The sequence below is a fragment of the Ranitomeya variabilis genome, chromosome 4 (genome assembly GCF_051348905.1).
Source record: "Ranitomeya variabilis isolate aRanVar5 chromosome 4, aRanVar5.hap1, whole genome shotgun sequence".
Taxonomy (NCBI): domain Eukaryota; kingdom Metazoa; phylum Chordata; class Amphibia; order Anura; family Dendrobatidae; genus Ranitomeya; species Ranitomeya variabilis.
This window is the reverse complement of record NC_135235.1, coordinates 755,019,588-755,047,501: the sequence shown is the minus strand read 5'-3', so window position 1 is coordinate 755,047,501 and position 27,914 is coordinate 755,019,588. Positions and strand designations below refer to the sequence as shown.

The 27,914-nt window shown below is 46.4% G+C and overlaps 1 protein-coding gene across 1 annotated transcript in view; it reads left to right on the top strand.

Annotated features, from left to right (window-relative positions):
• The first annotated feature begins 735 nt into the window (after nucleotides 1-735).
• The window catches only part of LOC143766839 (uncharacterized), a 78,864-nt gene continuing 51,685 nt past the window's right edge, over nucleotides 736-27,914 (top strand). Inside the window, exon 1 of the mRNA XM_077254824.1 lies at nucleotides 736-777. The gene's annotated coding sequence lies outside the window, so the exon portion shown is untranslated. The remainder of the gene's footprint in view (nucleotides 778-27,914) is intronic.

Sequence of the window (27,914 nt, the reverse complement as noted above, 5' to 3'; positions counted from 1 at the left end):
TGCAAAAAAAATGGGGATATGAGATGGTTTACTGTATGTAATCATGTCTCATATTCTGTCGGGTTTGTGCAGGAGAAATGAAAAGCCGGCAATTGAATTACCGACTTTTCACTAACACCGCTGTGTATTTCTCACAAGTCACACTGCAGGTCCGTGTGGAATTCGTATTTTTCTCGCCTCCATAGACTTTCATTGACGAATTTTTTGCGCAATACGCTGACAAACGCAGCATGCTGCGATTTTGTACGGCCGTAGAAAGCCGTATAATACTGAACCGTAATATACGGCTAATAGGAGCAGCCCCATTGAGAATAATTGTGCCGTATGTAATGCGAGTTTTACGGAAGTAGTTTCTGCGCTCTTACGTCCGTAAAACTCGCATGTGTGACCCCGGCCTTAGCCGGACACTGGAAGGGGGTAAATAAGCGAGATTTCGGCCTTTTAGCTCCCGGTGTGGAGGCGATAGCACAATCATATGCCGCCATATACTAGACGTCCGGTAACCGGTGATAATCCCCTCATGTGTGGGGTCTATTTGTCTCCAGAGAAATCACACGTTACATTCCACACAGAACATTGTGTAGAAAAGGCGGCGCGAGGTGATTGTGCCAGTAGTGAGGGCGAATAATGGCGGGAATGTCACTGACTGAGGAGAAGTCTCCATGTAGCGTCTTCACTGCGGATCACGTGACCCCTGACTCCTCCCCCTGTGACCTCATCACAGGTCCTGTGCGCACAGAGCAGCCATATCTGTGGAGTGCGGCTCTGCAGGTGGAGGTATGTGGAGATTCCCCAGTACTGAGCGCAGCCGGGGACATTAACCCCTTCTGCACGGAGGAGACTCTTTTGGGATTGTTGTTGCCCCTTTATAAGAACCATAACGTTGTTGTTCTGTTTCCTGTAATAGATACATACGAGCCAACTATGGAGGACAGGAAGTGAGGAGCGGAGTGTTCTCCTAGTACAGGGCCCCTTTCTTGGCCCCACACAGTGTAATGCCCCCATTATGCCCTGTAAGCAGGTTCTGCCCCACACCCAGCTGCCTCGGGCACTTTACCAGGAGCTGGTACCTCAGATTCTTCCCCGCACCCCTTTCCTTTGTTGGCGCCAAATCTGTTCTGCCTTTGGGGCTCCGGCCTTTATAATCTCAGTAACTGCGCCATCAAGGTCTCCTGACCAGGTGCACCCTCTAGACTCTTCCCTCCGGAAACCCTCCCTCTTCCCATTGGTGTCACATGGTCCCGTCTGGACGGCAGATAGCAGTCTGTACAAATGCAGCACAGCCCTGAGGAGGCTTTTTTATGACTCTCCTTATTACACCCCTTATGTAATATATATGATGCCGCTCACACAGTATAATGTTTCCACAGTACTGGCATCTCTCGTAAAAAAGGTATTTTCACACTACCGCCATACCACCACACAGTATAATGTTCTCATAGTACCGCCATACCCCCACACACAGTATAATGTTCTCATAGTACCGCCATACCCCCACACACAGTATAATGTTCTCATAGTACCGCCATACCCCCACACACAGTATAATGTTCTCATAGTACCGCCATACCCCCACACACAGTATAATGTTCTCATAGTACCGCCATACCCCCACACACAGTATAATGTTCTCATAGTACCGCCATACCCCCACACACAGTATAATGTTCTCATAGTACCGCCATACCCCCACACACAGTATAATGTTCTCATAGTACCGCCATACCCCCACACACAGTATAATGTTCTCACAGTACCACCATACCCCCACACAGTATAATGTTCCTACAGTACCACCATACCCCCACACACAGTATAATGTTCTCATAGTACCACCGTCCCAACACACAGTATAATGTTCTCACAGTACCGCCATACCCCCCACAGTATAATGTTCTCATAGTACCGTCATACCCCCCCACACAGTATTATCTTCTCACAGTACCGCCATACCCCCCCACGCAGTATAATGTTCCTACAGTACCTCCATACCCGCCACACACAGTATAATCTTCTCATAGTACCGTACCTGCATCCCACACACACAGTATAATGTTCCTATAGTACCTCCATCCCACATAGTAACATAGTTAGTAAGGCCAAAAAAAGACATTTGTCCATCCAGTTCAGCCTATATTCCATCATAATAAATCCCCAGATCTACGTCCTTCTACAGAACCTAATAACTGTAATATACAATATTGTTCTGCTCCAGGAAGACATCCAGGCCTCTCTTGAACCCCTCGACTGAGTTCGCCATCACCACCTCCTCAGGCAAGCAATTCCAGATTCTCACTGCCCTAACAGTAAAGAATCCTCTTCTATGTTGGTGAAAAACCTTCTCTCCTCCAGACGCAAAGAATGCCCCCTTGTGCCCTTCACCTTCCTTGGTATAAACAGATCCTCAGCGAGATATTTGTATTGTCCCCTTATATACTTATACATGGTTATTAGATCGCCCCTCAGTCGTCTTTTTTCTAGACTAAATAATCCTAATTTCGCTAATCTATCTGGGTATTGTAGTTCTCCCATCCCCTTTATTAACTTTGTTGTCCTCCTTTGTACTCTCTCTAGTTCCATTCCACACACACAGTATATTCTTCTCATAGTACCGCCATATCACCACACACAGTATAATCTTTTCACAGTACCGCCATACCCCCACACAGTATAATGTTCTCATAGTACCGCCATACCCCCACACACAGTATAATGTTCCTACAGTACCGCTATACCCCCACACACACAGTATAATCTTCCTATAGTACCGCCATACCCTCAGACACAGTATAATGTTCCTTCAGTTCCTCCACCCCACTACCAGGTACGGACTGGGGCTGAAATTCACTCCTGGCATTTGAAATCACATAGGCCCATGTTGTCCCTGTTCCCATGAACCAGAGGGGATATATTACTAACATTACCCTGGATGGAGGAAAGGAAGATTTTCTACAAGACCAATATACTAATGATACTCGTGGCCTGCTGGGGTAAGTGATGGAGTCAGCAACTTTGTGCTCCATCACAACTCTTGACAGTATGGGAGTCTTGAGAACAGTGATTTTGTTAACAATGTAGCAGACAAGGTGGCCCATGGCCAGTCAGGCCCTTCTGGCATTTGCCAGATGGCCAGTCCGGCCCTGCCCACCACCCACAGTATAATGTTTAGTGATGAGCGAATGTGCTCGCCATTACTCGCCTGAGTATCACTATGCTCGGTGTACTCGGCGAGCAGTGAGCATTTCCGGGATTATTCGGCGGTAACGGGTGTCTCCACCCCGTGTTTTTTTTGGCGGACTTTAGAGACCCAGTCAAGGTGCAGGGATTGTCTGCAAGGCCATAAAACTCCGCAGCCATCTTTGTAGTGGTCGTTCAGTGATTGGCTGGTGACAGGTCCCTATTCAGCGACAGTAGGGAGAGCTGCTGCCGAGATAGGGTCAGAATCGTGCTTTTTAGTGTTAGTGTAGGTCTGCAACTCTTACATCCACAACTCCTGAGAAACCAACAGTCCTTTTTAGGGCTAATTTGTGGGTGCCGATATTGCAGCACTAGGTAGGCAGGGCACAGCATATCCACATCAGTGCAAGGCCTGCAGGCACTGTATGTGCGTCCATTGCTCCCACTGCATCCTTCCCAAAGCTCCATAACTGCCTGCTGCTGCTGCAGCTTCTTTACTATATAACTTTTTTTTCCAAAAATTCACCCCAAAAAAACAAAATATACAGTCTCTTCTGTCAGACTGAGGCCTGTTGAGAAATCCTAGTTTGTCAGGCATACTTAGCATAGTTGTGTGTGCTAGCCTTATGCCACTTTTTTTTTGTGTTTTAAATTCACCGAAAAAGGCCTCATACAGTATATCTGCGTGCTCCAACTTTGGGCATTGTAGGCCGGAGTACCTCTTTTTTTGCTGTCTGATACTCCTATTCTATACAGCACTGTTTAGCATCTAAAAAAAGGCCACATATTTGCCAATGTGGTATTTCCGTGACAGCCCTCATATATCTGTGTGCTCCAAGCTTGGTCATTGTAGGCCGGAGGACCACTTTTTTTGCTGTCTGAGACTCTTAATTCTATACAGCGCTATTTAGCTTCCAAAATTAAAAAAGGCCACATATTTGCCAGTGTGGAATTTTTCTGACAGCCCTCATATATCTGCGTGCTCCAAGTTTGGGCATTGTAATGCGGTGTACCTCTTTTTTGCAGTCTGATACTCTAATTCTATACAGCACTATTTTGCATTTTATAAAAAAAACAGGCCACATATTTGCCAGTGTGGTATTTCCGTGACAGCCCTCATATATCTGCGTGCTCCAAGTTGGTGAATTGTAGGCCGATGTACCTCTTTTTTTGCTGTCTGATACTCAAAATCTACCCAGCACTATTTAGCACCTAAAAAAAGGACACATAATTGCCAGTTTGGTATTTCCGTGACAGCCCTCATATATCTGTGTGCTCCAAGTTTGGGCATTGTAGGGCTGTGTACCTCTTTTTCTTGCTGTCTGATACTAAAATTCTATACAGCACTTTTTAGCATACATGTACTTCACCAAAAAGCCCCCCAAAATTGAATACAGTCTGTTATATCAGGCTGAGGTCTGCCTGCTGTTTGGGTTGGAAAAATCGTAGATTTGCAGGCATACTGATCAGATATTATTATGTGTTGAGCATTTGAAATAGTGCAGTAGTCCATTTAAAATGGGCAAAGCAAGGGACAGGGAAGTGGACGTGATGATGATGGTGCATGCAGAGGACGAGGCCATGGCCAAGGTGAAAGTGGGCAACAACAAAGACCCACATCTTCTCGCTCGACCTTCCTGTCCCAGTTTCTAGGGGACCGCAGCACACCACTATTGAAGCCAGCGCAGTGTGTAACGGTTGTTGGTTGGATAGCGGATAATGCTTCCAGTCACTTAGCCACCACCACCACCATGTCTTCCACATGTTCAAGTCTGAGTAGCCGTGAGTGTGGCTCGGCTATTCCTCACCCTGTTCCTCCTTCCTCCCACCATGCCGTGTGCCCTGAGACAACTGAACCCACACTTGGACACTCAGAAGAGCTGTTCAGTATTCCTTTTCAAGATTCCGGTCTCTCGGCCTGTCAACTTGAAGTGGGGACAGATGAGATCACATGTACAGATGCCCAAAGCTTTGACCAGCCCCGGTCACGCGAAGGCGATGGTGGGAAAGTGTCAGAAGAGGTGGACGATGATGAGACACAATTGCCAGAAAGTCAGGAGGAGGAGCAAGGTTCAGATGTGGAAGACGAGGTGGTGGATGACATAGTGACTGACCCAACCTGGCAGGAGGATATGCAGAGCGAGGGCATCAGCACACATGGGGAAGGAGGCATATCACTCCAACAGGCAGGAAGAAGCAGTGTGGCCACAGACAGAGGGTGTGCATCCGTTCCCCGTAACACCAACATGAGGGAAGTTGCTATTCCAACTGTTAGATCTTCCCGAGTATGGTTATTTTTTAAAGACTCTGCTGATAACCCCAAACAGGCCATTTGCAGCACCTACCATGTGAGCATCAGCAGAGGTAGCAAAACAACCAGCCTGACCACCACCAGCATGATCAGGCACATGGCAGCAAAGCACCTGACTTTGTGGGCTGAACCCAAAGCTCCAGGACCACTGCCTGCAGGTCACAAGACTGCTTCTTCCACTGTTTTGTGGAGAAGCCAATCCCCAGTACACCGTGCATGTTAAGATGCCTCTAGCCTGCACCTGTTGTGCCCCACAGTCAAGCAGCACCATCATCAAGCCCGTCCACGTCCTTGTCCCAGCACAGCCTTCAATTGTATATAAACCAGTCTTTGGGACGCAAGTGGAAATACCCCGCCAACGCCCCACAGGCCACAGTCCTAAATTCTAATATTTCTCTTCTACTTGCGCTTGAAGTCCCCACTATTTCTCCTGGTGTGCTGTACTGGCATTACACCAGCATGTGTCCCACAGTATTACCCGTGCCCTCAACAATGCTGTTTCAGGGAAAGTCCACCTAACAACGGACACGTGGATAACTGCCTGTGGGCAGGGATGGTACATCTCACTGACGGCACACTGGGTTAACATAGTGGAAGCCGGGACCCGGTCGGACCTTGGGAAGGAACACATCCTCCCTACGCCGAGAATTGCTGGCCCTACATCAATCAGGGTTGCCCCCACAGTCTACAGCTCCTGCACCTCCTCCTCTTCATCCTCCATCTCTGAAATCAACACATCAGTCAGAAGCTGGAAGCACTGCAGCACTGCCTCATCCAAGTGGCAACAGGCTGTGCTGAAGCTAATCTGCATAGGTGACAAACCGCACAATGCAGAAGAGTTGTGGACAGCGCTGAAAGAGCAGTCAGATGTTTGGATGACAACGCTGAACCTACAGCCAGGCATGGTCGTGTGTGACAGTGGCCATAACCTGGTGGCGGCTCTTAGGCAAGGTGAGCTCACACACGTACCTTGCTTGGCCCATGTGATTAACCTCGTGGTTCAATGTTTTCTGAAAAGCTACCCAGAGCTGCCGGATCTGCTAGTAAAAGTACGCCGTCTGTCTGCCCATTTTAGAAAGTCAGCTACAGCTTCAGCCGCCCTTGCCGTGCGTCATCAGCGTTTGCAGCTTCCAGCTCACCGACTGGTGTGTGATGTCCCCACGTGCTGGAACTCTACGCTGTTTATGTTGGAAAGGCTTTGTGAGCAGAAGAGGGCAGTTATTGACTACCAACATCAACAAGGCAGTCGATATTCAGTTCAGACTCCACACATAAGACCTCAGGAGTGGACATGGATGTCCGACACATGTACCATCCTCCAAAAGTTTGAGGACTGCACCAAGTTGGTGAGCGGCGATGACGCCATAATTAGCATTACCATCTCGCTTCTCAGCATTCTGAAAACCTCTCTCCTCACAATTAAAGAGGATGCATTGCAGGCAGAGCACGAGGACATGGAGCAAGGAACCATACAGGAGGATAACACTCAGCCCAGCCTCATGTCTTCTCATCATGGATTGGTAGTCAATGAGGAGGAGGAAGAACAGGAGCTACTTTCATGCGCTATAGACTGTACAGCAAATACAGCTGCCATACCATCTGTTCAGCGGGGATGGCCTGAGGACAGGGAGGAGGAGGACAGCATGGTCAGTCATCCTGTTGGTGAGGACACGTAAGTCTTGCCTGTTAGCAGTCTGGCACGCATGGCTGACTTTATGTTGCGCTGCATTTCACAGTGACCCTCGCATGATAAAAATTTTGGGTGACACTCACTACTGGTTGGTGACACTTCTAGACCCACTCTACAAGGAGAACTTTCAATCTCTTCTACCAGAGGCAGAGAGGTGTACAAAAATGTTGCAGTACCAGAGGGCCCTTGTAGCGGAATTAGTTAGAAAATTCCCATGTGAGAACGCAGGCAGCAGACGTCAGAGTTTGTTGTACAACCAAGGAGTCCAAGCGAGAGAGACAGAAGTGGAATCCATCTCAGGCAGGGGAACAATTGCCACGTTCTGGGACAGTTTTCTCAGAACCTCCCATCGTGACGGCACAGAGGCAAGGGGTGCTGTCACAAGAAGTGTGTAACAACCCTGCTGGCATCACTGCATGGCCTTCCATCCCCCACCTGCTTGATACATCACCTCGCTCACCCTGTGCCATGCTGTGAGATTTGTCTGCCGCCGGCTCCATGCCATGTACTTCATGGCCGCTTGCTCTATGTACACTTTCTGTCTGTGTGCATAGGGGGGTGGCGCCAGCAACTCCTGTTTCTTATTCAGTCTTTGTGCACCTCCCTAAGGTGTCCCTGGCCAATTGCCTAGAGGCCTCCTATTCTTAAGGCATCCTCACCCATTGAAGGACGCCTGAGCAAACTTACTTCCTCAGTCAGTACTTTGCTGCTGAGGTGTCTGCTTCTGTCTCTGTGACCGCCACCCAGTGGGGCGTAGTACCCTTGTCTGTGTTCGCCACCCAGGGGGGCGTCGTATCCTGGTCTGAATCTGTGTTCCGTTACTTCCGTGTCTGACTCTGAGGCCTGCAATCCGCAGGCCTGTATCCGTGACCAGTTCAGTATCTGTGTCTGTTTCTGTCTGAACTCTGGTATATGTCCGTTCCTGTTGTCTCCTTGCTTGTTAACCAATTCCACTCTGCTGTGTGTACCTCTGCCATATCTCTCTGCTCTGTTTGCCACTACCAGTGGCTCAGCACCTCTCTGCTCTGCTCTCGGCTCTGCCCTCTGTCTTGCTCTGCTCTCGGCTTTGCCATCTGTGTCTTGCTCTGCTCTCGGTTTGCCCTCTGTGTCTTCCGCTGCTCTGCTCTCGGTTCTGCACTCTGTGTCCTGCTCTGCTCTGCTCTCAGTTCTGCACTCTGTGTCCTGCTCTGCTCTCGGTTCTGCACTCTGTGTCTTGCTTTGCTCTGCTCTCGATTCTGCACTCTGTGTCTAACTTTGCTCTACACTCAGTTCTGCATTCTGTGGTTTTGCTTTGCTCTGCACTCTGCGGCTCCGCTCAGCTATCACTCTGCGGCTCTGCTCCTTTGGTTCTTCCTAGCTCTGTCTTCTCCTCTGCTCTCAGCTCCATCTCGCGCTCTTGTTCCTGCCTCCTGCATTTCTGTACTTTACTCCGCCTTTTTCGCTCTTGGCTCTGCCTCCTGCCTTACTGTTCTTGGCTTCAGCCCTTGGCTCCTCCTCCTGTGCTCCTGCTTTGCTTCTGCTCTTGCGGTCTTTCCCCTTCCTCCGTTCCTCCTGTCTGAACAGGTCCCTACCTGTTCCTATATACTTGCCATGCCTGCCTGTATACCGGTCCATACTGGTCCTGCCAGGACAGGATACCAGTCCATACCGGTCCTGCCAATTTTCCAGTTCAGTCCTCCTGTCATGCCTGTCTGCCAGCCGTGCCTGCCTGTCTGCCAGCCGTGCCTGCCTGTCTGCCAGCCGTGCCTGCCTGTCTGCCAGCCGTGCCTGCCTGTCTGCCAGCCGTGCCTGCCTGTCTGCCAGCCGTGCCTGCCTGTCTGCCAGCCGTGCCTGCCTGCCTGTGTCTCCGTCAAGCCAGTCCGCTGGTCAGGGCCTCTGCCGTATCCGTCCATCAGTCAGTGTCACAGCCGTGACTGCCTGTCTGTGTTCTGTTCCCCGGTGGGATCAGCATCTACAGCCAGACACCACCCTGGAGTGGTACCTGGTAGCTACCTGCCACACAAGTCTGACCTCACCATCAGAGGCTCCAGCGAACACCTAGGAAGCTACTTAGTTAAACCCCTTCCAGGGAAGTCTGGTCTGTGGTCCACACCCCCGCACGCCCGCGCCAACCAGTCTGGGTGCAAGCGTTGCAAAATTCAATGTTTGGGAAGATGGTGAGAGAGTACCTTGCAGATCGTACAGACGTCCTCCGTGATTCCTCTGTGCCTTTTAATTATTGGATATCCAAGCTGGACATGGCGCATAAACTGGCTCTCTATGCCTTGGAGGTCCTGGCCTGCCCTGCTGCTAGCGTTCTGTCAGTGCAGGTTTTTAGTGCTGCTGGTGGAATTATCACAGATTAACGCATCCGCCTGTCAACTGAAAATGCTGACAGGCTGACTCTTATAAAAATGAACAAGGGCTGGATTGGGAAAGACTTCTGTACACCACCAAGTTAAACCAGCGAAACTTAACCTCAAATACATTCTCTATGGGGAAGTTTATTGTCATGCACCTCTTCACAACCACACATGGGTATATGCTTCCACATTTGGTCTGTTTGTTGGGGGCTGTGATGGCACTATTTAGTAAATAAGGACCCCACATTGGGGAATTGGGCATTACATTACATTGGGCCTACTTCTTAGCTCTGTCTCCCTCATTGTGTCCTTCCCCTGCCACTAGATCACCAGGGTGACCGTGCTCTGTATGGTGCATTTTGGGGAAGGGGGCTGTGATGGCACTATTTTATTTAGTAAAAAAAGGTCCCCACATTGGGGAATTGGGCATTACACATTGGGCCTACTTCATATCTCTGTCTCCTGCAATGTCTCTTGTTTAACTGCCACTAGATCACCAGGGTGAACGTGCTTTGTACTGTTATAGGCCGTTGAATTTTGGGCAAGGGGCCTGCGATGGCACTAGTGTATTTTTTAAAAAGGTACCCCACATTGGTGAAACCACATCCTTGTTAGCAAAGACTTGATAACATTTGTGTACCTTAAAGAGCTCCCTTAATAAGCTCCTATTTGTGTTGCCTGGTTGCACACATTGGACACAATACACTTCATATAAATTTGATAAAGCAATGCTGTCAGTTTAGCTCAGTAGTTCATTAAAAATAGAGCTTTGTCCACTATATTAGTTTCTCTCCTTGAGAGCCATAACTTTGGCTGCCTCAAATGTACAAATGGCGAATATACAAATGGCGATTTGTAAACAAGATTGAAATACTGTATACCGAATGCATTCATACAATACCTGCATTTCTTGTAAAACATTTACAGATGTGACAGACAATGCTCATAGTGACACAATCTTGAGAAATGTTTGTTTATTCACTTCACAAACAGTTCTAAGCCTCTATATGTTTGCTGTTTGTCATTGTAAAACATTATGGTTTACTGAAACTGCCGGTGGTGGTTTGATCGAAATCCTTGTGGCTTTTATTTTCTGGGGGCTTATGGCCCCTAATCTGATGAGTCCATAATATCTCAGTTTCATTCAACCTTGAAAAGTGGCCCCTTGAAGGTCTGGGTAAAACTAGAGTTGCTACATAGTGTAAATCACTATATAAGACAAGCGAAACATGACTAAGACAGATGCCAAAACTGGGGTACCTGTACATGTATAGTGTGCTCATACCTGCATAATTGGGGACGCCCATGCAGCGTAGGTAATCTCCCAGGAGTTCTCTGTCTTGGTGTTGCTTCTCTGACGGATTCATTCCAGACGGATGATGTTTAAAAGCCTCTTGGTGATGATCTCACTATACTGTACAGTATGTAGTTACTCTTCATATATATACGTAATCACGATATTTAATCCTTGTGTGTGCTTATTAACCTGTGTATGCTAACATATACAAAAGTGTACGCACTCACACAATTCAATCATACTATTCCTTGAATTATGTAGTTTTCAATAACATTGCGCTGTATTGCAAGTATTAGCCTTCTTGAAAGCTGTACCTGAACCTTAGTGTTAAAAACATGGCAAATAAAATTGCCAAATTCTCCTGTAAATAATTTTGCAAAGAGGGAACCATCATACCATTAAAAAATACGAGTGGATTTTCATGGGCACATCCAGTATGTGGGTTCCAAGGCGTAATGGGGTGCATATGACTGTGCAGCAGGGCTGGCCTTCCTGCCAATGTGTAAAACAAAGGAGTATGGAGCACAAATTGCATATTGTGAAGTGGATTTTCATGGGCCCATCGAGTATGTGGGTTCAAAGGATTATTGGGGTGCATATGAATTGGTAGCAGGGCAGGCCTTGAATTCAATGCAACACTTTTTCAGGACTCCCCATGGACATCTTATGACAGGGGTATTGTGGTGCGTCGTAGTTCTTGGCAGCCCATCCACTCACAGCATAGGCTACAACAGATTAGGAGACCCACTGTTTAATAATGGCCCTTTAAGAAGATTAATGCCGCCTGATGCACCAGTAAAAATAGGCTCTGTGACTTTAAGAGTCCCTCCTTCATAAATGAAACAAGATGGGTCTGCTTATGTGTCATACACCACATGGCCAGCTAGGGGGGTTACATGTTACAATGACATTTCCCAGTGAATGCATTTGTATTGGTTGAAAGCAATGTTAAAGTTGAAAAACGCTTAAAAAATGCTGCGTCTGAACTAAGCCCAAGTGGTGGAGGAAATTTTCAGTCTGGGGTTAAATATTTGGCCTTACAGGCAAGTCATTACCCTGCAAAGGATGGACCTTGACATATTTCCTAGCAAAACCAATTTTGGTTTCGTTTTAATGTGTTTTTTTGTGGCACCGGGAAAAATGGCATGAATCTCGGAAAAAATTGGATTACAGCTGTGAACTGGGAGTCAGGAATGCTTCCAGGGGCGATCCCCATGATGTCCCTGTGTCATTTTAGCAGTGTTTCCATCATTTTCAAACGTTTTTAGACCTTAAAAGGACCCCCGGGGGGATCGCAGTAAAAATACTCGGGTCTCCCATAGACTTACATTGGGCTCGTTGTTCTGGCCGAGTACCCGAGCATTCCAATCTGCTCGACCCGAGCAACGCGCACCCGAGCATTTTAGTGCTCACTCATCACTAATAATGTTCTCATAGTACCGCCATACAACCACACACAGTATAATGTTCTCATAGTACCGCCATACCCCCACACACACTATAATCTTCTCATAGTACCGCCATACTCCCACACACAGTATAAAGTTCTCACAGTACCTCCATCCCACCACACAAAGTATAATCTCCACATAGTACCGCCATACCCCCACACAGCGTATAATCTGTTCATAGTACTGCCATACCCCCACACACAGTATAATGTTCCTACTGTACCTCCATCCCACCACACACAGTATAATGTTCTCACAGTACCGCAATACTCCCACACACAGTATAATCTTCTCATAGTAATGCCATACTCCCACACACAGTATAAAGTTCCCACAGTACCTCCATCCCACCACACAAAGTATAATCTCCACATAGTACCTCCATCCCACCACACACAGTATAATGTTCCTACAGTACTGCCATACTCCCACACAGTATAATCTTCTCATAGTACCGCCACAACCCCACACACACAGTATAATGTTCTCAAAGTACCGCCATACCCCCACACACAGTATAATGTTCTCAAAGTACCGCCATACCCCCACGCACAATATAAAGTTCACACAGTGCCATCATCCCACCACACACAGTATTTTGTTCCACAATAGTGGCTTCCCACAGACACAGGACAATGTTTCCACAGTACTGCCCCCTACATGCACAATATGGCACCATCCACCTCACTGACTACCTCCGACCACCAACAGTTAATTAATAAATACTCACTTAACCTCATTCTTGGTGCAGATACTAATGAACCCAGGATCTATGAGATATTTACCATACGATAGTTGGATAGGCAGGAGTGTATCGTCCATAAAGGTAGCCCACTTGGTTGCTATGATGCCTATGAATTGACAGGGCTCAGTGGGGTGTGGTATTGGTCACCCTCTCCTTCCCATCATCACAATTTCAGCGATATCCACATTCCCATGACGGTGATACCGCTGAATAGAATAGTGAATCAGGGAGTGGAAAGCTCCTGATCCACCATTCAGCCTTCGCTTCTGAGTCTGAGACTCCGTGCACTGCAGACCCAATGACGTCACTACATCACACCTGTAGTATGGAGCCTCAGTACTCACACCGCACAGACCAGAGCAGCGCTCCTCAGGAACCGGGTTGGCTGAGTAGTGTGTGTTTTGTTTTTTTGTTTTTTTAAATATCAGGAATTGTGGGGGCATCATATTAAGTGTGGCTGGTAGGGGCCATTATACTGGGGTTGTGGTGGACTGTAAATACCTCCATACTGACTGGGGGTTTTTATTTTGTGTAGCAGGTTGTGGTGGCCATAATTAGAGATGAGCGAATATGTTCAGAAAACGATCCCCAAACATAAATTTGGCACGAATATGGTACATTCGGATTCATGATCGGTAAGACGAGCATTTTTCTTAAGATCGGAAAAAGTCAGTAACATTCGGTAAAAGATATAATAGAAGCCGGCAATACATGTGCTGCATTTAGTAAAATCACAGCCACCAATGTGGGAGACTGTGGTTCAGATCCTGGCTCTGCCCTGTTGGCCATAATATACCAGTAGTGGTCCATAACTGTTGTGAATTCCGCTCTTGGGCTCCCTCCAGTGGTTCTAAGTGGCACTTTTGTGAGTTCTGCTCTTGGGCTCCCTCCTGTGGTTTTGAGTGGTATGGCTGCTTCTTGGATTTAGCATCAGCAGCTGCTTCCACTGATCGTCTTTCTGGCTCGGCTATTTTAGTCTGGCCTTATCCCTCAGTCAATGCCAGTTGTCAATTGTTCCTGCTTGGAGTCACAGCTCTTTTGGCTTTCTCTGACACTCTGACCAGTTCAGCAAAGATAAGTCCTTGCTTGTCCTTTTGCAGTCCACTTGTTGTGGACTTATTGTTCAGCACATTTAATGTTTTTTCTCTTTAGTCCAGCTTATCAGTATGGATCTATTCAGCTAAGCTGGAAGCTCTGGGCAGCAGATTTTGCCCTCCACACCTTTAGTCAGGTGTGGAGATTTTTACATTCTCTGCGGTGGACTTTTTCTAGTTTTTATTACTGACCACACAGTGTTCTGTCCTTTACTATCTATCTAGCTAGAAGTGGCCTCCTTTGCTATATCTTGTTTCATTCTACGTATGTCATTTCCCTCTCCACTCAGTCATTATTTGTGGCGGGCTGTCCTATCCTTTGGGGATTTTCTCTGAGGCAAGATAGCTTTCCTGTTTCTACCTTTAGGGGTAGCTAGCTCTTAGGCTGTGACGAGGTGTCTAGGGAGTGACAGGAACATTCCACGGCTACTTCTAGTGTTGTGTTGAGATCAGAAACTGCGGTCAGTATAGTTACCACCTGCTCAGAGCTCGTCGCATGTCGCTCCTAAATCACCAGTCCATAACACATAACACTATGGTGCCTACCTCAATAAACATGAGTGTCATGAGCAAAGAGAGTCATGCCGGACGTCATCTGGATTAACAAGGTCCACGTCAGATGTCAAGGAACTAGGACAATCTGATGATAAATGGGCTACTGGACCAAACCAAACATGGACAAGGCAAGAGAACCTGGATCTGATGAAATGCTACTATAACAGCAGACCAAATGGGAGAGGATATATGAAGCATATGAGGAAGCTCTGGATGGATACAAGACTTCATGTCCACTAACTTAGAAACAACTAGTCACCAAACGTTTCAATATCATAAACAAGTATCATTTGTCCTTGTGGAGAGTGACATGTTAAGCATGTCGAGATGAGTAGACTTAAAGCCGCAATGCTCCTCTGGGAAATATGCAAATTGCCTCTTCACAGAGGAAGAGGACAATCCTAACAGTCAATGTCGACCCTTTAACAAGCCTTGTCACATGACCTAGGACAAAAGCCAAACCAGATTTTCAATTTTCAGACACTGTGTTTCCGGGTACTGCTCCTCGTCAGTGCAAAGTGGAGATCTGGTTTGGCTGAGTGAGAGGTGTCTGACCGAGATCCAAGAATTATCATTTCTCCTTGCGGAGATTGACATGTTAAGCATGTCGAGATGAGGAGACTTAAAGATGCAATGCTCCTCTGGGAAATATGCAAATTGTCAGAATTGGTGTGTCTTAGAGATGTGCCTTTTCTGGGGCAGCTGAGATGTGATGTTTTTAGCCTGGGGGGCAATAACCATGGCACCTTCCTAGGCTATTAATTTCAACCAGCAGCTGTCTGCTGTCTGCATAGCCTTTGCTGGTTATTAAATATAGGGGGAACCTATGTCACTTTTTTGTTGGGTCCCCCATTTTAATAGGCACTAAAGGCTAAGTATACAGTTGTGAGCTGATATTCATAGCCTGGGAAGCTCCATGGGTATTACCCCCTTCCCAGGCTATAAACAATGGTCCCCAGCCATCGGCTTCCCTCGTCTGGTTACAAAAATTACGAGGGAGCCCATGCCATTTTTTTCAGAAAAATAATCTTTTATTAATTAAATACATTTACAGTAAGCTGCACACACTGTACTGATTGTATATGTCACAGACATCTGTATATCTACCTATTCTATTTGTGTTTACTGTATGTAATCGATTTGTTCAATCCTGTCGGCTCCTGTGGTGATTTTACACTATCACGACTGGTGAATTACCGGCTTTTCTTCTATCTGTCTATGCCTATGCATGTAATAAAAAAAAAAATATATATATATAGATTATATATATATATATATATATATATATATATATATATATATATATATATATATATAATCACTGACATCTATATATTTGTTTTCTATGTGTATATATCTGTTCTATCTATTCTATCCTGTCACGCTGTGATGTTACTGAACGCGGCACATGAATTGCCGGCTTTTGGGGGACCCCTCTATTCTTGATAACCAACCTTGCTTAGGCTGACAGTTGAGGGTTGCAGTCCCCAGCTGTGAGTTTTGCCTGGCTGGTTATCAAAAATACAGGGGAACCCACACAGTTTATTTTTTTTTATTTATTTACAGCACAGTAGCGTATGATGAATACACCCATCAGCCGCTCCGGCTCTCACTGTTATTAGCGACTGTAGGTGTCGGATGATGGGACCTGTAGTCCCTTCAGCTGACACCAGTGACTAGAGGTAAACTTTTTACCTCCGATCACAGATGAGCGGTCACGCTGTCTTCTGACAGGGTGGGAACCGTGGCTCTCTGACCGGCGGGGATGATTTTACCGCCGTTCAGAAGCGCTACGCCGGTGATTACCATACTGTCACACAGCTTGGGAAACACCGGCTTTTGTGCTCTGCATGTTTGGCTATATTCAACGATTTAATTGGTGAATATTGCAAATTCGACAATCGTGAGATGAACAGAACATTGAAATATTCTCTCATCTTTAGCCATAATACTTTGTGAGGTGCTGTGGGGCCGCCATACTGTGTGGAGACCTCATACTGAGCTACATGGGCACACAGGAGAACAATTTCCTTGTGATGAGTCACATAGAAAGTGAGAAGTACAGACCTTTGGTCTATATGATTGCAGTCCTCCTGAATTGATAGGGTGTTGTGTGTCAGGAGGGAGACATCAGATAGTACGTTCTGAAGTAAGTAAAGATATAATGGCAGTAAGAATTCGGATTCCAGGCAGGGAGCATAGTGGAGACAAAGAGCAGGAAGAGGTCATTAGCTCAGGTTTGCTGCACTATTGTGGCTTATAACAAAAGTTATGTACCGCCACATGTAACCGGAAAGTTCCTGACTCTGCACAATGCAGAAGAAGCATTCATAAAGTGTTGTGCCTGCTATCTGATGTATATTCTTCTCATCAAGTTCTTGTTAAGTAAAGGAGAGTCTATTTTTGAACTTTGGTCTCCCTCATTCATCTCCATATCATCTGGTCTGGGCCTTCCACGACAGCATGCAATTTGTCGGGAGATATGACTCTGCCAAATATATACACTCACTGGCCACTTTATTAGGTACACCATGCTAGTAACGGTTGGACCCCTTTTGCCTTCAGAACTGCCTCAATTCTTCGTGGCATAGATTCAACAAGGTGCTGGAAGCATTCCTCAGAGATTTTGGTCCATATTGACATGATGGCATCACACAGTTGCCGCAGATTTGTCAACTGCACATCCCTGATGCGAATCTCCCGTTCCACCACATCCCAAAGATTTCATGTTGTTTACGCCAAATTCTGACCCTACCATCCGAATGTCGCAGCAGAAATCGAGACTCATCAGACTAAGCAACGTTTTTCCAATCTTCTACTGTCCAATTTCGATGAGCTTGTGCAAATTGTAGCCTCAGTTTCCTGTTCTTAGCTGAAAGGAGTGGTACCCGGTGTGGTCTTCTGCTGCTGTAGCCCATCTGCCTCAAAGTTTGACGCACTGTACGTTCAGAGATGCTCTTAGGCCTACCTTGGTTGTAACGGGTGGCGATTTGAGTCACTGTTGCCTTTCTATCAGCTCGAACCAGTCTGCCCATTCTCCTCTGACCTCTGGCATCAACAAGGCATTTCCGCCCACAGAACTGCCGCTCACTGGATTTTTTTTCTTTTTCGGACCATTCTCTGTAAACCCTAGAGATGGTTGTGCGTGAAAATCCCAGTAGATCAGCAGTTTCTGAAATACTCAGACCAGCCCTTCTGGCACCAACAACCATGCCACGTTCAAAGGCACTCAAATCACCTTTCTTCCCCATACTGATGCTCGGTTTGAACTGCAGGAGATTGTCTTGACCATGTCTACATGCCTAAATGCACTGAGTTGCCGCCATGTGATTGGCTGATTAGAAATTAAGTGTTAACAAGAAGTTGGACAGGTGTACCTAATAAAGTGGCCAGTGAGTGTATACAGTCATGGCCAAAAGTATTCACACCCCTGCAATTCTGTCAGATAATACTCAGTTTCTTCCTGAAAATGATAGCAAACACAAATTCTTTGTTGTTATTATTATCTTCATTTAATTTGTCTTAAATGAAAAAAACACAAAAAGAATTGTTCTAAAGCCAAATTGGATATAATTCCACGTCAAACATAAAAAAGGGGGTGGACAAAAGTATTGGCACTGTTCGAAAAATCATGTGATGCTTCTCTAATTTGTGTAATTAACAGCACCTGTAACTTACCTGTGGCACTTAACAGGTGTTGGCAATAACTAAATAACACTTGCAGCCAGTTGACATGGATTAAAGTTGACTCAACCTCTGTCCTGTGTCCTTGTGTGTACCACATTGAGCATGGAGAAAAGAAAGAAGACCAAAGAACTGTCTGAGGACTTGAGAAACCAAATTGTCAGGAAGCATGAGCAATCTCAAGGCTACAAGTCCATCTCCAAAGACCTGAATGTTCCTGTGTCTACCGTGCGCAGTGTAATCAAGAAGTTTAAAGCCCATGGCACTGTGGCTAACCTCCCTAGATGTGGACGGAAAAGAAAAATTGACAAGAGATTTCAACGCAAGATTGTGCGGATGTTGGATAAAGAACCACGACTAACATACAAACAAGTTCAAGCTGCCCTGCAGTCCGAGGGTACGACAGTGTCAACCCTTACTATGAATGAAAAGGGACTGTATGGTAGGAGACCCAGGAAGACCCCACTTCTTACCCCGAGACATAAAAAAGCCAGGCTGGAGTTTGCCAAAACTTACCTGAAAAAGCCTAAAACGTTTTGGAAGAATGTTCTCTGGTCAGATGAGACAAAAGTGGAGCTTTTTGGACAAAGGCATCAACATAGAGTTTACAGAAGAAAAAAAGAGGCATTCAAAGAAAAGAACACGGTCCCTACAGTCAAACATGGCGGAGGTTCCCTGATGTTTTGGGGTTGCTTTGCTGCCTCTGGCACTGGACTGCTTGACCGTGTGCATGGCATTATGAAGTCTGAAGACTACCAACCAATTTTGCAGCATAATGTAGGGCCCAGTGTGAGAAAGCTGGGTCTCCCTCAGAGGTCATGGGTCTTCCAGCAGGACAATGACCCAAAACACACTTCAAAAAGCACTAGAAAATTGTTTGAGAGACAGCACTGGAGACTTCTAAGGTGGCCAGCAATGAGTCCAGACCTGAATCCCATAGAACACCTGTGGAGAGGTCTAAAAATGGCAGTTTGGAGAAGGCGCCCTTCTAATATCAGGGACTTGGAGCAGTTTTCCAAAGAAGAATGGTCTAAAATTCCAGCAGAGCATTGTAAGAAATTCATTGATGGTTACTGGAAGCGGTTGGTCGCAGTTATTTTGGCTAAAGGTTGTGCAATCAAGTATTGGGCTGAGGGTGCCAATACTTTTGTCTGGCCCATTTTTGGAGTTTTGTGTGAAATGATCAATGTTTTGCTTTTTGCTTCATTCTCTTGTGTTTTTTTCATTTAAGACAAATTAAATGAAGATAATAAGACCAAAGAATTTGTGTTTGCCATCATTTTCAGGAAGAAACTGAGTATTATCTGACAGAATTGCAGGGGTGTGAATACTTTTGGCCATGACTGTGTATATATATATATATATATGTATGTATGATATATATATATATATCTATATATATATCTGACAGTGCCTTGAGAAAGTATTCGGCTACCTGGAACTTTTCAACCTTTTCCCACATATCATGCTTCAAACATAGTGATGCCAAATGTAAATTTTTGGTGAAGAATCAACATCAAGTGGAACACAATTGTGAAGTTGAACGAAATTTATTGGTTATTTTAAATTTTGTGGAAATTCATAAACTGAAAAGTGGGGCGTGCAATATTATTCGGCCCGTTTACTTTCAGTGCAGCAAACTCACTCCAGAAGTTCATTGTGGATCTCTGAATGATCCAATGTTGTCCTAAATGCCTAATGATGATAAATATAATCCACCTGTGTGTAATCAAGTCTCCGTATAAAGGCACCTGCTCTGTGATAGTCTGTGTTCTGCTTGAAGCACAGAGAGCATCATGAAGACCAAGGAACACAACAGGAAGGTCCGTGATACTGTTGTGGGGAAGTTTAAAGCTGGATTTGGATACAAAATGATTTAAAAAACTTTAAACATCCCAAGGAGCACTGTGCAAGCGATCATATTGAAATGGAAGGAGTAACATACCACTGCAAATCTACCAAGCCCCGGCTGTCCCTCTAAACTTTCATCTCAAACAAGGAGAAGACTGATCAGAGATGGAGCCAAGAGGCCCATGATCACTCTGGATGAACTGCAGAGATCTACAGCTGAGGTGGGACAGTCTGTCCATAGGCCAACAATCAGTCGTACACTGCACAAATCTGACCTTTATGGAAGAGTGGCAAGAAGAAAGCCATTTCTCAAAGACATCCAAAAAAAGTGTCATTTAAAGTTTGCAACAAGCCACCTGTGAGACAAACCAAACATGTGGAAGAAGGTGCTCTGGTCAGATGAAACCAAAATCAAACTTTTTGGCAACAATGCCAAAAGATGTTTGGCGTAAAGGCAACACAGCTCATCCCCCTGAACACACCATCCCCACTGTCAAACATGGTGGTGGCAGCATCATGGTTTGGGCCTGCTTTTCTTCAGCAGGGACAAGGAAGATGGTTAAAATGGATGGGAAGATGGATGGAGCCAAATACAGGACCATTCTTGAAGAAAACCTGTTGGAGTCTGCAAAAGACCTGAGACTGGGACAGAGATTTGTCTTCCAACAAGACAATGAGCCCAAACATAAAGCAAAATATACAATGGAATGGTTCACAAATAAACGTATCCAGGTGTTAGAATGGCCAAGTCAGAGTCCAGACCTCAATCCAACCGAGAATCTGTGGAAAGAGCTGAAAACTGCTGTTCACAAACGATCTCCATCAAACTTCACTGAGCCCGAGCTGTTTGCCAAGGAAGAATGGGCAAGAATTTCAGTCTCTCGATGTACAAAACTGATAGAGACATACCCCAAGCGACTTGTAATCGCAGCAAAAGGTGGCGCAACAAAGTATTAAGTTAAAGGGGCCGAATAATATTGCCTGCCCCAATTTTAGGTTTTGGAATTTTCACAAAAATGTAAAATAACCAATAAATTTCGTTCAACTTCACAATTGTGTTCCACTTGTTGCTGATTCTTCACCAAAAAGTTACATTTGGTATCTTTATGCTTGAAGCATAATATGGGGGAAAAGGTTGAAATGTTCCAGGGAGCCGAATGCGCAAGGCACTGTATACTAGCTGAAGAGCCGGCATTGCCCGGACATAGTAACTAACTGTGGTTAGTTATAACAAATTATAATGATTATCCTCCAGCCATAGTCCAGTGCCCATATACTATTATTATTATTTATATGGCACCATTGATTCCATGGTGCTGTACATGAGAAGGGGTTACATGCAAATTACAAACATCACTTACAATAAGCAAACTAACAATCACAGACTGATACAGGGGGGAGAGGACCCTGCCCTTGCGGGCTTACATTCTACATTCTGGGGGGCTGCAGCAGCTCGGGTGTTGGTGAGGCGGTAGCTCCGGTAGTGGTGAGGAGGCAGCGGGGTCAGTGCAGGCTGTAGGCTTTCCTGAAGAGCTGGGTTTTCAGGTTCCGTCTGAAGGATCTGAATGTGGTTGATAGTCGGATTTGTTTGGGCACAGAATTCCAGAGGATGGGGGATATTCGGGAGAAGTCTTGGAGGCGGTTGGGTGAGGAGCGAATAAGTGTGGAGGAGAGAAGGAGGTCTTGGGAGGACCGTAAAATACGTGAGGGAAGATATCGGGAGATTAGTTCAGAGACGTGTGGAGGAGACAGGTTGTAGATGGCTTTGTAGGTCAGTATTAGTAATTTGAACTGGATACTCTGTGGGAATAGGAGCCAGTGAAGAGATTTGTAGAGGGGAGAAGCGGAGGAGTAGCGAGGAAAGAGATGAATTAGTCGGGCAGCAGATTTAATGATGGACTGGAGAGGTGCAAGGGTTTTAGCAGGGAGGCCACAGAAAATGATGTTGCAGTAGTCAAAGCGGGAGATCATCACACATCCTGCATCCCACAGTCCAGTGTCCATATACCTATCATACATATCCTACATCCCATAGCCCAGTGCCCATTTACCCATCAAACATCCTCCATCCCATAGACCCATGCCCATATACCCATCACACATCCTCCATCCCATAGTCCTGTGCCCATATACCCATCATACATATCCTCCATTCCATAGCACAATGCCCATATACCCATCACACATCCTCCATCCCATAGTCCAGTTCCCATATACCATCATACATTTCCTCCATTCCATAGTCCCATGCCCATATACCCATCATACATATCCTCCATCCCATAATCCCGTGCCCATATACCCATCATACATATCCTCCATCCCATAGCACAATGCCCCTATACCCATCACACATCCTCCATCCCATAGTCCAGTTCCCATTTACCATCATACATTTCCTCCATTCCATAGTCCCATGCCCATATACCCATACATATCCTCCATCCCATAATCCCGTGCCCATATACCCATCATACATATCCTCCATCCCATAGTCTAGTACCCATATACCCATCATGCATATCCTCCATCCCATAGTCCAGTGCCCATATACCCATCACACATATCCTCCATCCAATAATCCAGTGCCCATATACCCATCATCATATCCTCCATCCCATAGTCCAGTGCCCATATACCCATCACACATATCCTCCATCCAATAATCCAGTGCCCATATACCATCATCATATCCTCCATCCCATAGTCCATTGCCCATATACCCATCATACACATCCTCAATCCCATAGTACAGTGCCCATATATCCGTCATACACATCCTCCATCCCATACTACAGTGCCCATATACCCATCATACACATCCTCAATCCCATAGTCCTGTGCCTATATACCCATCATACACATCCTCCATCCCATAGTCCCGTGCCCATATACCCATCACACATCCTCCATCCCATAGTACAGTGCCCATATACCCATCATACATACAGTTATTAGGTTCCTTAGAGGGAAGTAGATCTGGGGATTTATTTTGATGGAATATAGGCTGAACTGGATGGACAAATGTATTTTTTCGGCCTTGCTAATTATGTTACTATGTTACTATATCCTCCATCCCATAGTCCAGTGCCCATATACCCATCATACATATCCTCCATCCCATAGTCCCGCGCCCATATACCCATCATACACATCCTCCATCCCATAGTACAGTGCCCATATACCCGTCACACATCCTCCATCCCATAGTCCCGTGCCTATATACCCATCACACATCCTCCATCCCATAGTCCCATGCCCATATACCCTTCTTAGATATCCTCCATCCCATAGCCTAGTGCCCATATACCCATCACACATCCTCCATCCCATAGTCCAGTGCCCATCATACACATCCTCCATCCCATAGTCCAGTGCCCATATACCCATCATACATATTATTATTATTTATATAGCACCATTAATTCCATGGTGCTGTACATGAGAAAGGGGTTACATACCGGGCTATAGATATCGTTTACAGTAAACAAATTTACAGTGACAGACTGGTACAGAGGGGAGAGGACCCTGTCCTTGCGGACTTACATTCTATGGGATAGTGGGGAAGGGGCAGAAGGAACGGGCGAGGCGGCTCTGGCGATGGCGAGGCGGCAGAATGGTTATTGTAGGCTTTCTTGAAGAGATGGGTTTTCAGGTTCCGTCTGAAGGAGACAAAGGTGGTCGATAGTCGGACGTGTTGAGGCATGGAATTCCAGAGGATAGGGGATATTCGGGAGAAATCTTAGAGGCGGTTGTGTGAGGAACGAATAAGTGTGGAGGAGAGTAGGAGGTCTTGGGAGGATCGGAGATTACGTGAGGGAAGATAGTGGGAGATTAGTTCAGAGATATAGGGAGGGGACAGGTTGTGGATGGCTTTGTAGATCAGTGTTAGTAGTTTGAACTGGATTCGTTGGGGAATTGGGAGCCAGTGGAGGGATTTGCAGAGGGGAGAAGCAGGGGAGTAGCCAGGAGAGAGGTGGATTAGCCGGGCAGCAGAGTTGAGGATAGACTGGAGTGGTGCAAGAGAGTTAGCGGGGAGGCCACAGAGGAGGGTGTTGCAGTAGTCGAGGCGGGAGATGATGAGGGCATGCACAAGAGTTTTAGTACATTGTGGGCTGAGGAAGGAACGGATTCTGGCAATATTTTTGAGTTGGAGGCGACAGGAGGTGACAAGAGTTTGGACATGCAGTTTGAAGGACAGGGCAGAGTCAAGAGTTACCCCGAGGCAGATTTCAGGTGCGGGAGAGAGCGTGATGCCGTTTACCATAATAGATAGGTCAGGTAGGGGGGATACGTATCCTCCATCCCATAGCACAATGCCCATATACCCACCACACATCCTCCATCCAATAGTCCAGTGCCCATATACCCATCTCACACAACCTCCATCCCATAGTCTGTGCCCATATACCCATCATAGACATCCTCCATCCCATAGTCCAGTTCCCATTTACCCATCACACATATCCTCCATCCCATAGCCCAGTACCCATGTACCCATCTTACACATCCTCCATCCCATAGTCCCGTGCCCATATACCCATCATACATCCTCCATCCCATAGTCCCGTGCACATATACCCATCACACATCCTCCATCCCATAGTCCCGTGCCCATATACCCATCACACATATCCTCCATCCCATAGTCCAGTGCCCATATACCCATCACACATCCTCCATCCCATAGTCCCATGCCCATATACCCATCACACATCCTCCATCCCATAGTCCAGTGCCCATATACCCATCATACACATCCTCCATCCCATAGTCCAGTGCCCATATACCATCACACATCCTCCATCCCATAGTCCAGTGCCCATATACCCATCACACATCCTCCATCCCATAGTCCAGTGCCCATATACCCATCACACATTCCCCATCCCATAGTCCTGAGCTGGGTGGCGCTGAGCAGGGAGTTCCTGGAGATGTGCTGTTATGTAACCTGGCAGTGCGGCTCTGTGTGCGGCCGCTGATGATGCGATTTTCTACGCCGGTAACAATAGAGCGCGGCAGTAATAGAGGAGGGGGATTAATTTCTGTCATGTGCTCTCTGCTCCTTTCTGGGGGGCAGACAATGGCTGGAGCTTATGTTCACAGGGATGATAGATTTCTCCCACCCGGTCAGTGTCTTTTGAGGCGTTGTGGAGTGGGAAAACTGTTGGTCATAGCAACCAATCACAGCTCAGCTCCTTTAAAACAGCTCTGGTGAAATGAAAGATGCTTAGTGATTGGTTGCCATGTAGGATTGGCGTGGCTTGACACACACACACACACACACACACACACACACACACACACACACACACACACACACACACACACACACTTACACTTACACTCAGCTTTATATAGATAGATTTTTTTTCTTTCCGTTGGAGGGCCCAATTCCAACTGTTGCTGTCGGACCTGTGATTTCTATCACCTCCTCTGTGTACAGGATAATAGAGTATAATAAAGTAGTTATGGACGAGACTTAACTAACATTGTGCAGTGACTCTGCTTTCCATATAGTGATGGATATTTCTTGTTGCTGAAACTATGATGTTTTTTCACTTTAAACCTTTAACCCCTTTCTGCCAGCTGTCTGATTAGTATGTCAGCTGGCAGTATCCCCCACTTTGAGGAGGGGTCCGGTGGTGAGCCCACCTCAAAGCAGCAACATGTCAGTTGTTAGCTGACATGTGCGCCCAATGGGTGCAAGCGGAATCGTGGCATGACAGCAGCATTTAACAAGTGCTCCCGGCCGGATGTGCTCACACCGCGGACCCCCGTCATGTGATCAGGGGTCATCGGTGCATTGCCATCACAACCAGAGTGGTTGGCACTCATAGCAACCCTGCATTTCTGCTACATAGAGGTGATCTGTACCAACCTCAAAAAATGAAGTATGATAACTCACAAACTAATAATACAAAGTTTTTATTAATATTAAACACCAAACTGTTGTGAATTCTGTTCTCGGGCTCCCTCCTGTGGTCATGAGTGGTACTGTGTGAGTTCTGTTCTTGGGCTCCCTCTGGTGGCCTTTAGCGATATGGCTGGTCTGTAGCTGGGCTCAGCTGCATCATTTCCTGCTAGGCTGGCTCCTATTTAACTCACCTGGAACTTTACTTGTTGCCTGCTGTCGTTGTATTCAGTGCTGGTTCAGATCTCTCCTGGACCTCCCTTGTGACCTGTTTCCTTCTGGAGAAGCTAAGTCTTGCTTGTTCATGTTGCTCATTATTTCCTTGAAAACGTTGCTCAGTATATTAAGAGTTCAGTCCAGCTTGCTTTATGTGATTTTTTTCGCTTGCTGGTAGCTCTGGGGTGCAAGAGTGTGCCCCTCACATCGTGAGTCGGTGTGGGGGTTCTTGTATTCTCTGCGTGGATTGTTTTTGATAGTTTTTGTACTGACCGCACAGATCCCTTACTATCTTCTGTCTATCTAGTGTTAGCGGGCCTCATTTGCTAAACCTGTTTCATTTCTACGTTTGTATTTTCCCCTTAAGGCTACTTTCAGACATAGCGCATTTTTGAGCGCTATTTTGCGGGCGCTTTTCAAAAATGCGCAATGTCATTTTCGTCTGCCGGCAAAGTGAATGAGAAATTCACTTTGCCGTTCAGACACACCGCAAAAAAACGCGGCGCTTTTGTCTGCAAACACGCCGGCGTAAAAAGAATTGACATGTCAATTCTTTACGCAGTGGCGTGTCTGCGTATCCCCCTAGGGCCCCATATTACCGTCCACACACAGCGCCTTTGTCCTGGGTGTCGGCGTCTTTGTACGGAGGGGTTGACACCCAGAACCGGACGTGACGTCAGACAGGAAGAGGGAAGCCCCCGCCCCCCAGTGAAGCAGCATGGAGTCCTTAAACGTGGGGCTGCTGATCGATTTGGTGTGTGTGTGTGTGTGTGTGTGTGTGTGTGTGTGTGTCCCCATGCGACGCTAGTGCCACCATTGTGCTAAGTCGCCGTATGGGACTACTACTCCCATCCGGTATTAGGATGGGAGAGTTGTCCCTGTGTCCGGCGACTTAGCACAATTGTAAAGTTACACAAAACACCTACACACAATACACATACATGACACACAGTACATACAACACATAACATAGAGTATATACTCACCAACAGCACACTTGTAGGCGAAGCCCTCGATCCTCCAGGAAAAAATCCAAAAATAATAAACCAAATCCATACTCCCTGTCCGCAGAATCCATAAAACGAGTGTCCCACGCCGATCCCCTGCTCTCCGGCGATACACTGCCAGGAGCGAAGCTCCTAGCAGTGTATCGCGTACTGTTCCGGAGTTCAATGGCTCCGGCGTCTCGGTTAACAGCAGTACAGCTGCGTTGAACTTTCCCACGCAGCACTGCCGTTAAGCGAGAGTGCCGGGGTCAATGACCGCCGGTAAACTCGCTCGCGCATGCGCAGTGACACACCGACAGGAACTATGGCTCCTGTCAGTGTGTTGCTGCAGCCGTGGAGAGCAGACATATCTCTGGATGTGTCTGTTCTCCATGGAAAATCTTGATACGTGGCACTTAAATATGTGGCAATTAAATACGTGACACGTGGCACTTATACGTGATACGTGTCACTTAAATACGTGGCGCTGAAATACGTGATACGTGGCACGTGTCACTTAAATACGTGGCACTTTGATACGTGGCACGTGTCACTTAGATACGTGGCACGTGGCACTGAAATACGTGGCACGTGGCACTTT